We start from the raw sequence: 10596 nt of genomic DNA, 5'->3' as shown, positions 1-10596 counted from the left end.
TAACCAGAACCGGGCTATCCAGCCAAAGGGAGAGCTACTGGCTTTCTACCTCCCACTAAGCTATAGAACAGCCATGACCGAAACCAAACAGCCAAAAAGCAAAAACGAAAACCAAGCAAAGAACCCAACCCACAGCTCTACTGAAGAATCCCCGTTACAGCCTGGCCCGCATGCCCAGAAGGACTGGCGTGGGGGGCTGGGGGTGGAGGGGAGAAGAGGGCCAGACCGGGGTGTGGGGGTGCCGAGGTGGAGGGACGCCCTCTGCGCAGCTGATTTCCCCGCCTCCGCCACACAGCCAACCCTCTGGGGTGAGCACGCGCTCGGGCACCTGGCTGGGAAGGCCAGCTTCTCCCAGCCAGCTGCTGGGCGTGGGCTTCCTGAAGCAGCTCCACCTTACCCAGGAGCGCAGGCTGCCATCCCATGCTCCAAATTGGGAGCGGTTTCCTAACAGGATGAGCAGGTCCCCAAAGTTAACTGACTCCTCCCACTGTTTTAAGGGAGGGCAGGGCCGACCCCAAGTAAAACTGTGAAGTCAGTAAGTTTGGCTCTTGGACTTCCCCACCCTCCCTGCTCTGCACATTTCCCACTTCCTACCACACCCCAATGCCCTCCACCTCATTAAAATCTGCTCAACAGAAATTAGCCTTTTACAGTTGGGTGAGAATTGGTCTTGAATTGAAATAAAATCCCTCACCTGCTCTTAAAAACACAATCTCAGAAGCAGTGTTGGCGGTATAGGTCATTTCCTCCGAGATCCCCCTTCCTTCAAGGGCTGTGCCACGGCCGCCATGACCACTGGCTCTGGAGATCTTGACTTTGAAGGTCCAACTTATCCTGTGTGTAAAATTAAATATTTATTTTGGAAAATGGCACCAGAGCAAAACTGTGGCGCTGTCAGTCAACTTGCATTCGAACTTCCTAGAATTCCTCTGGGAAACCAGCAGCGACCCCTTCCTAAGAGTCAAGCATTGGACTTTTCCCCGACACCACATTTGATTTTCATACCATCTTCCTTTCAGGTGAAGGAACAAGTTCAGAAAGTTCGGTTTGTTCATCCTCTGATGAACACTGGAGGTGGCACTTGAACCCATCAGGATTTGTCTAACTTTGCAAGTGCTGTGCCTGGAAATGCGAAAGCCTTAGCAACCACCTGGTCCACTGGTCCTCCCCATTCTGGAGCTGAGCAAGACAAGAGCTTACAGCAAATGACTTCCCCAAGCTCACTGATCCTTTTGCCCAAAAGCTCTGGAAATTCAGCCGGGCAACAAGTATCTATCTGCCCATAGGTTTTTGCTGTGACGACCTCTCCCTTCCTCCAAATGGCTTTGCCCTTTTTATTGCTAGGACTGCATATGCTCCTTACTGAAACCATTTTGAAATTCTTCATAGATGGGGTATAAAGTCTAAATAAAATAAGGAGGAATATTATGTCCCAGCCTAGAATTCAGTTTCTTTTCTTTTTAAGATTTTATTTATTTATTTGACAGACAGAGATCACAAGTAGGCAGAGAGGCAGGCAGAGAGAGAGGAGGAAGCAGGTTCCCTGCTGAACAGAGAGCCGGATGCGGGGCTCGATCCCAGGACCTTGGGATCATGACCTGAGCCGAAGGCAGAGGTTTTAACCCACTGAGCCACCCAGGCGCCCCTAGAATTCAGTTTCTTAATTCAAATCTGGGACTTTCTCAGTTACACCACGTGGCCGTCTACCGACACCTGTAAAACATGAACAAAACAAAGAGGGAAGCAGGTTTCCTACACATGAGGAGTCTGGATACAGTGCTATAACTTCATGTATGCTCTCCCAGTATGGCTTACAATTCCCAAGAGAAATCCTATAGCCTCTACTCCTTCATTTTATATGGAATGGGCACCTTTTAGGAACCACAAGAGAAAAATAACCAATACTTACTTTTTCTTATTAAACATTTATTGTGTGCTAAAGGACCTATCTGCATTTTATCTCATTTAACCCTTACTTCAATATAATGGATACTATTATCCTACAATTTTCAAACAAAGATCCTGCCACACTGTTCTCACTAGCAACGGACTTTCAAATACGATTATGATGGTCCACAGGGGAACCTCAAGTTAAACTCAGGTCACAACTTCCTGGAGCATTCATGTTAATTGATTGTCATTTTAAACTTTTAAGAAAGTTTTTAACAGGAATTTAGTATGAAATAGAATATAAAATTCACATGGATTTTTTTTTTTTTTTTAAGATAAAACGAGATTTGAAAATGTCGTGTCTGGTGGCGGTGTGGAAAGCAGCGTGGGGTCATGTTCTTCTGTCCCAGGGAGTACCTGCCGGAGGAAAGTGTTGGGAGCACACTAAAAAGCTAACAAAATACTGTGGGGAAAAAACAAGTATTTAATGCCCCCTTATATTCATTTATTGAGAAGTCCCATTTTCCCCCCATGCATTATATATATTATCTGTATTTAAACCAAGTGGAATGGCAATTTTTTCTTCAGAAATAATAAATATTCCTGAATATGGAATTTTAAAAATATCTTCTAGAAGATTGATTTTGACAGATTTGGGGGGAGTCCCTTGCTCATTCCTTCCTTTGTAGGCTGCTCTGTCCTACACACCACATATTCATGTATACAATTTAAAATTTTCTACCCCACAAAATATAGGTGAATTTAATTTTAATCTATTTTCTTTGACCCAATATACTGCAGTCCCCCTGGCCTGTATCCACAGGGAAGACATTCCAAGACCCCCAGTGGATACCTGAAACCACGGATAGTACCAAACCCTGTACGTATCCTCTTTTCCTAGGCATGTGTGCATATAATAGGTTAATTTATAAATTATGAATTAGACACAGTAAGGGATTAACAATAATAATGCTGTAACAGAAGTTATTTGAATGTGGTTTCTCTCCCTCTAATATCTTATTGTACTATATCACCCTTCTTATTGGGATAATGTTTGATGTTAATAATAATGTTTGATGATAAAATGTCATGTGAGGAGAGGGGGGGGGTGAGTGACTCAGGCATGGTGACCCAGTGCTAAGCCACTACTGACCTTCCTAGCATGCGTGGGAAGGAGGACCACCTGCTTCTGGGCTGCGGTTGACCACAGGTAACTGGAACCACAGGTATGGGCTGGGGGTGGGGGGTGGCTACTGCATGCAAAAGATTAGCATTTCAACGTGTAATCAATATTAAAAAGTTACTTTACATTCACTTTACATTCCTCTAGAATGTCACTTACATTCTTCTTTTTCCATACTGAGTCTTCAAGATTCAGCGTGTATTTTGTACTTACAAGCCCGCCCAGCCACATGCAAGGGCTCAACAGTCTCCCGTGACCAGTGGTGACCGCAGACGCAGCTCTAGGACTCCGGAGTCCTCATCAGTCCGATACCTTCCCTTCATAGATGGGAAAGCTGAGGCCCAGAAAGAGAAAGTGAGTCCCTAGCAAGTTCACAGCATGCCAGACTCCCAGTCTAAGGCTCTTCAGGAGTCTGTGTTTGTGTGATTGTTACTCTTTTCTCCAAGCCTGTGTGCTGTTTAAAGAAAAGCAACTCCTCATTAAAGGAGCTACCACTTCTGGAAAAAATGCTAACTCCTCAGTTCTTTAAGAGAACGGACTCAAAACTCAGCCGCCAAACATGCACCTGCTGTTAACAAGATGGGTTCATTTAATCCTTCTTGAAGGGGTACATAAAGAGATGATCTTGACCGGTCCTGGTCCTGTGCACCCTGGGCAGTCTGAAAGTCCTGGCAATCAGCAGCCTAAAGGCCTTTCATGCAGCTTACAGGACGGGTTAATAATTAGAACGCAAGAGCACAGCTCCCTCTAGAGGTGCAAACGTTATTGCAGGGACAAGGAACAGAACTCTATCCGGAAATTCGCATGGCACACAGTAAGAAAATGGGGCCTTGACATCATGCTTCATATAAAAAGCAAACCTGCCTTGTGGGGTCACTGGCCCCTTAAACCCACTGACTGTACCTTTAATAAACAAACTCTTTTAAGAGATGCCATTCTAGCTTGGTCCCTTGGCTTTGAAAGTTCTTTTCTAAATCATTGATCTGCTACACTTTTATATATAATGGAATTGTAAATAAAAAGTCTTATGACTATGTGGTCTCTCAGTCTACAGATTAAAAATTTCCTTCCAAAGGAAAGTGACTCACCCTTTCCCCAGCCAAGAGAGGGTTCCCCTCAAGCAAGCCTTGACAATGTTCACGTGGTGGGGCAACAGGAGACAAGCTCCCAAGTAGGAGACTCCTGCCAGTACTGGTATCATTTTATGATGAACTAGGTGGGGCAGGACCAAAAAATAACAATCACACCAGTGTCTTGCAGCTGGAAAACTATTTTATGCCCTATTGAAGAAAAGGATCAGGACGGTGCTTCCCTGGGGTAGTTGTCAGCCTGTCAAGCAAGCAGAGGTCTTGTTTACACTCACAACCACCTTTTAAGATAAATTTATCGGGCCCCTGGGTGGTTCAGTCAGTTAGCCGTCTGCCTTTGGCTCAGGTCATGATCCCGGGATCCTGGGATCGAGTCCCTCCGTGGTGTTCCTGCTCAGCAGGGGGCCTGCTTCTCCCTCTGTCCACCATTCATGCTCATGTTCTTTCTCTCTTACACAAAAATGAATAAATAAAAATCTTTAATAAGATAAATTTATCTTAAAAACTCTCGGTCTTTATTTGGGAAAAGATGGCAAACTGTATAAATTCTAAGCCTTAGTTTCAAAGACTTCCACTGTCATTTATTGCGGTGATTTAGAATTGAATATTTCATTAGTCAGTCGAATTTTGGCTGAGCATTTTGGATAATGGTCAAACGGTCTCACACCTTCAAAATCAAAATAATGATCTAGTTTAAAACCCATCATTTCCATCGGCTTGAGTGCCAAGGGGGCCCACAGACAAAGCTTAGGTCAACCACCTTAAAATGGACACCACTGGTCAGTGTAGGGCTAGAGTGGTACAAATCAGTCCACATCAACTCCTGCTTTTCACTGTTACAAACATGCAGGGTGCATATTGATGTAATACCCTCTTTTTTTTTTTTTTTTTTTTTTTAAAGAAACACAACCTACTAATCACTTACATATTTACTGAGCATTTATTCTGTTCCAGAGAGCATGCTAGGTGCTGGGATACAAAATTGAACAAAGGTAAAAATCTTTACCCTCATGAAGCTTACATTCTAGTTGGAGTTTGGGAGGTGAGCGAAGACACATGATACATATATCTGTAAATTCAGTACGTAAGTTTGTTAGAGGAGCCCTAGGAAAATAATGTGGAGAAAAGGCAGTACAGGTGTGTAGGGGCCGCTGGGAAGGGGGCAGACTGCAATTCCAAACCGAGTGATCAGGACAGGCCCTCTGAAGATGGAATCAGATTTTAAAACAAGGATCAGGCTTGACAAAGCTAAAACTTCCATTAGTCTTTGTTCAATATACAAGTTCCCGAACTGCATCCTACGAGTAGCATCTGGATTTCAGAGCCAAAAGGTCATCTCAAGTGACACCAAGCAAGGGAAGCATCAGGAAGGCATTACGATTCATATATAGACACTACTATTACGTGAAAAACCTTGTGTGTGACATACTTTAACTCCTATAAAAAAGAAACCTTTTCTTATGGAAACTTTAATACATCAAAATAGAATACAATGACTCCCTATACACTGATTACTCAGCTTTAGCAATTATTAATGTCCTGTTGATCTTGTCTTGTCTACTCTAAGAATAGGGATAAAGATGAAAGTATTTTCTGAAACAAGACGGGATCGGGAGGGAGACAAACCATAAGAGACTCTTAGTCTCACAAAACAAACTGAGGGTTGCTGGGGGGAGAGGGGTAGGGAGGTGGTTGGGTTATGGACATTGGGGAGGGTATTCGCTATGGCGAGTGCCGTGAAGTGTGTAAGCCTGATGATTCACAGACCTGTACCCCTTGGGCAAATACATTATATGTTAACTAAAAAAATGAAAAAAAAAGATGGAGTATTTTCGAGCAATCCCAGACATATTTGTTGGATGCATAAAGACTTCAGTCTATAGGAGGCACAATTTTTAAAATGGAACACTACTACTACTATCATATCTAATAAAATTACAATCCCATCCTATCATCTAATACCTACTCCATTTAAAATTTTTTGTCTAATGAACAAAACAAGTCCATTTTTAAAAAAGATTTTATTTGTCAGAGAGAGAGAATAGAAAGAGGCAGGCAGAGGGAGAAGCAGACTTCCCGCTGAGCAGCTAGCCTGATGAGGGGCTCGATCCCAGGACCCCGAGATCATGACCTGAGCCAAAGGCAGGTGCTTACCAACTGAGCCACCCGGGTGTCCAAAAAAATCCATCTTTTTACAACTGGTTTGGTCTAATTGGGATCCAAACGAAGTCCCCAGCACTGGGATGCAGGTCTCTTCGACTGCCTTCACGTTTTGCACTAGCTCTTCCTTTTCCGAGACAGACCTTCTGACTTGGGTTTGGCGGACCGATTGCTCCCAGCATCAGTTATCCCGTCCCGGTGAGCAGTGCATTTCCTGTCACTGCTGATGACATCAGGAAGCTCCCTGGATTCGGGTTCGGTGGCTTCTGCAGGAGGCAAGGGAGTTCACGTGGTCATGTGTGCTTCTCCCTACATGGCAACAGAAGCCCCCATGGGCCTGGCTGCTCCCTTTCCAGTGACTGAGGCGGGGGTCCCGGCCTCCACAAGCTGCCTGCAGCTCTCCTCAGCGTCCCTCACACCAACTCTGTGAGGTGGGCACAGCTACTGTCCCCACCACAGTCACGGCATGTGCCTACTTAATGGAGCAGGTTCTGCGAATCTGAAGCCACCAACACCACCAAGGGGCCTGCACCTGAGCTCAGAGGCCCCTTCACACCTTTCTAAGTCCTGAAATACTCCCACAGGGCCTTTTGGAACTCCTGGTCAGACACCAGCAAAGAGCCCCGTGTCTTCGGCATCTTCTCTGCGGGTCCCCTCTTCCTTGTCCTATTTATACTCTGGCTCTCCCGAGGGCACTGCTTGCCCTGCCACCCTGAATCTGAGGTCATCAGACACCACTCACCTCCCGGGGCAAGCATCAATGCCACCCACTCCTGGCCCACTTCCCTTCTTGCTCTGAGGATTCAAGTAGGGCCCTTACTGATGCTCTAAAGCGAGGCCTGTCCTAACACAGATGGTCCTGCCCAAGCCCTGGCCTCAGGTCCTTGACCTTCCAGTCTTCAGTGCTCTTGTCTGCTCCCTTCCTGCGGCCACCAACAGATACTACGCCAAGGGCAACCCTCCACGAGCATGACCTTCAGTATCTCTCACCTCCTCTCTTTCCAGCTTCTGCACTCCAGCATCCTGATTCCAACAATTCTTTGGCCTCAAGGATCTTTTTCAACGACAAATCTAGAACCCCATGACATTCACATACAGGATTTGTAAAGGCTGAAATTTCACCCGAAGTAGATGAAGTTGGTCAGCCTTTGAACAAAATTACTAAGTAGCACTAATGAGACATGAAAACCTCTCTAGAGAGCTAGAGATAGCTCTGCTTGCACATTAAATGACCCCCTTACTATTCTGGGGGAGGGGGGAACCCCTGAGGACAAGGACAAGGCTGTGTGATTAGACTACCCATAGGAAAGCCACCTGCTCATTCATAATCACGGCCTGCCAGCACTCAAAGCAGGATGTGGAGTGATGCAGAAAATGAAGGAAAGGAAAGCCAAAACCAGTCAAGAATTCCATCAGTTCAAGTTTTGGTTCCCCACATTCAAGTCCAGAGGTTTCCACACCACTGTCAACGGGGACTGAGATCTCTGGAGGACACAGATGCAAGAAAGGCATCTTCTCCTTTGGAAACTAGCTTAAATGATTTGATAGCCTGAACTACAATTTTCCCTGGGACAATTTTTTTTTAAATGTTATTTATTTATCTGTCAGAAAGAGAAGAGAGAGAGAGGGAGCGCACAAGCAGAGGGAGTGGCAGGCAGAGGGAGAAGCAGGCTCCAAGCCCAATGTGGGATTCCATCTCAGGAACCTGGGATTAAGATCTGAGCCAAAGGCAGATGCTTAACCAACTGAGCTACCCGGGCGTCCCTCCCTGGGACATTTATAAAAGCCTTTTTATCCAAGGCAACATAAACTCAAAGGCTATGGAAGTTAAAAACTGCAAGCAAAATGTAGGGAATGTGATAACTCAATCTGATTGGAGACAAAACATAAAGAGCTCCTGCTTCCTGATCGCCCACGGCTGAAAACTGTGTCCATCTGATGTGGTCGCCAAACATCTTTCTAGGAAACTAAACTTGGAGAAGCTGCTGATCCATGCAACTCTTTCATCATCAAAAAGTAACCCCCAGAAATCAAGGCAGAGTTCTGAATGGGCATAGTCTCTACTTACTATGTACAAACAATGAAAAGTTAGAGAACCTGTCAAGCTTTTGAAAATGAAAGGATTTTAATGTCCTCATTTGGAGTCATGACATTGGAGTTATCCTGAAACTGAACTTTTACCAGCTTTTAGAATAATTTTTTTTCAACTCTTCATTTTCTGAGCCAAAAGATTAATGAAATCATAGCCACAAAACGGGATGGGCCTGCTACCAAGAAACAGCAAGCTTCTTGCACTGAATTCAATGGAACATTCATGAGAAGAAGAGATGGTCTCAAACAACTTAGTACCAAACCATAGAGTTTTCCAACCTCTTGAGTCCATCTCCATTGAGCAGAGATAAAGCAGAAGGAAACCTGACAGCAGCCCAGAACCCTGGGTCCCCATTTGGTCAGACTGAGGCAAAAAGCTGCCACAGTCCATGTCTCTTCGCTGCAAGGCCACGCTCAGATGCTGGGGCGGTAGAAGTTCTGTGCCCAAACTGCTTTAGCAAAGGAAGAAGGACAACTGGAGTGGCACAGGTGAAAGCTGTGATTTTGTGCTTTAAAGAAATGGCCCCAATTTCTCACAGTAAACAGAAACACATTATGTGGAAGGATTAAATATCAACAAAATAGGACAGGAAATCAGACACATTGACAAGCTACAAAGTTATGCCCTAGCCTTTGAGTCAAGACCCAAACCCCACCTCCCCAGATGGAAGGTAACTGTACCAATAATGAAAATAATGAATCCATGGGCACTTCAAACCTGTCAAGCACTCAAAATTCAACTGCAGTCAAAGTCAGCAAGTAGCCCTCTAAGTTTGCTTAAGAAGAGGCTCCTTCTTCCAAGCCTTCAGGTGAGAAAGACAGGAATGGGGAAACACGGTTTCAAACAAGTTTGCCAGGAATATCAGCAGTGGTTACTGGTCAGTACAGCCTGCGGCCCTGAATCCAAACAAGGAAATGGACTATCAGCAAGACAGTTACCAGAAGAATGTTCCTCAGATTAGAATCCCCCAACAGTCCCAAATTTTGGGGTCTTACAAGCCACTTCCTCCCCGCAGCAATGCCAATGAGAATGTATTGTTCCTGTTATCTTGCTAACACTACTTCTGCCCAGGAGACATGGATTCCAAATTCTATAACTGTATTAGATTCAGAAAAAGAGAGCACTGAGGAGCTTGACCCCCCCAAGACCCCCCAAACACACCGTGTCCGAGAGTAAGATCAAACACGTGCGAGAAAGGGAAGATCCTGAAGATAAAACCCAGAACACGTAGAGGATTGCTAAGTCAGTTTCTCTCTGGCTAACTGTAGGCTATTTCAGAGGGGCTACTGTTGTAGCCCCAAATTTACATTTTGGATTTTGAACTTTTTTAAAGTCAGGAGGGGAGGAGACGACCTAAAATCAGCTCAGCTGATCGTGCCCCGCCCTCCCCTAGTAGCCCACCAACCATAAAACCACCAGGTGCAAGCTTCAGTTTCAGGGAAACTCAATTTATTTGTAGCAATTGTTTCCGATGCAAAGGCTCAAGTAGGCATTTCCAATAGAAAATATACGGTAAGAAAAATTAAAAGTTGATCATTTCTTTGGACTTCCGTGCTCTGCTGCCCCAGCCACATAGCTTCCCAGCACCGGAAGTGACAACTGCGGTAGTCTCGCAGTCGCTTGGGTCATAAACCCTGACACCGTCCCTCAGTCATACGCCTCCCATATTCCCTTAGCGCATCCAGTTCGCTCCACTCTGTTAAACCTAGAATCACGCCACTGTCAAGTCCGCTGCTACCCTGAGAATGGAGCCATCGCCAGCTCGCACGTGCGTTACTATAGTAACCGACCCGTCTCCCACCCTCGCTTCTGACTCAGGCCCCCACCAAGGCCAGAGAGAGCAAGAGCCTTCCAAAACACAAGTCAGAGCATATCATTCCTCTGCTCGAAACCCTCTAAGAGCCTCGCACCACCTGATCTCTTTCTCAGTTACGGGAACCTCTTGTTTCTGGAACATTTCAGGCACACTTCTGCCTCGGGGGCTTCACACTTGCTGTTTGCTTTGCCCGGAACAATCCTCTCTCCTGACACGCACATGACTCACATTCTCCAAGTATTTGCTCGAATGTAGCTGCTCGGTGCGGCCTGTTTTTCAACTGCAAACTCCCACCTCCCCAGCATTCGCTCTGTTCAGCTTTATTTCTCACCACAGAATTTACCCCCTACTGATATTGGTTTTTTTT

The sequence above is a fragment of the Mustela nigripes genome, chromosome 5 (assembly GCF_022355385.1).
Source record: "Mustela nigripes isolate SB6536 chromosome 5, MUSNIG.SB6536, whole genome shotgun sequence".
In the NCBI taxonomy this organism is placed as follows: Eukaryota; Metazoa; Chordata; class Mammalia; order Carnivora; family Mustelidae; genus Mustela; species Mustela nigripes.
Note: the sequence above shows the minus strand (reverse complement) of the source record.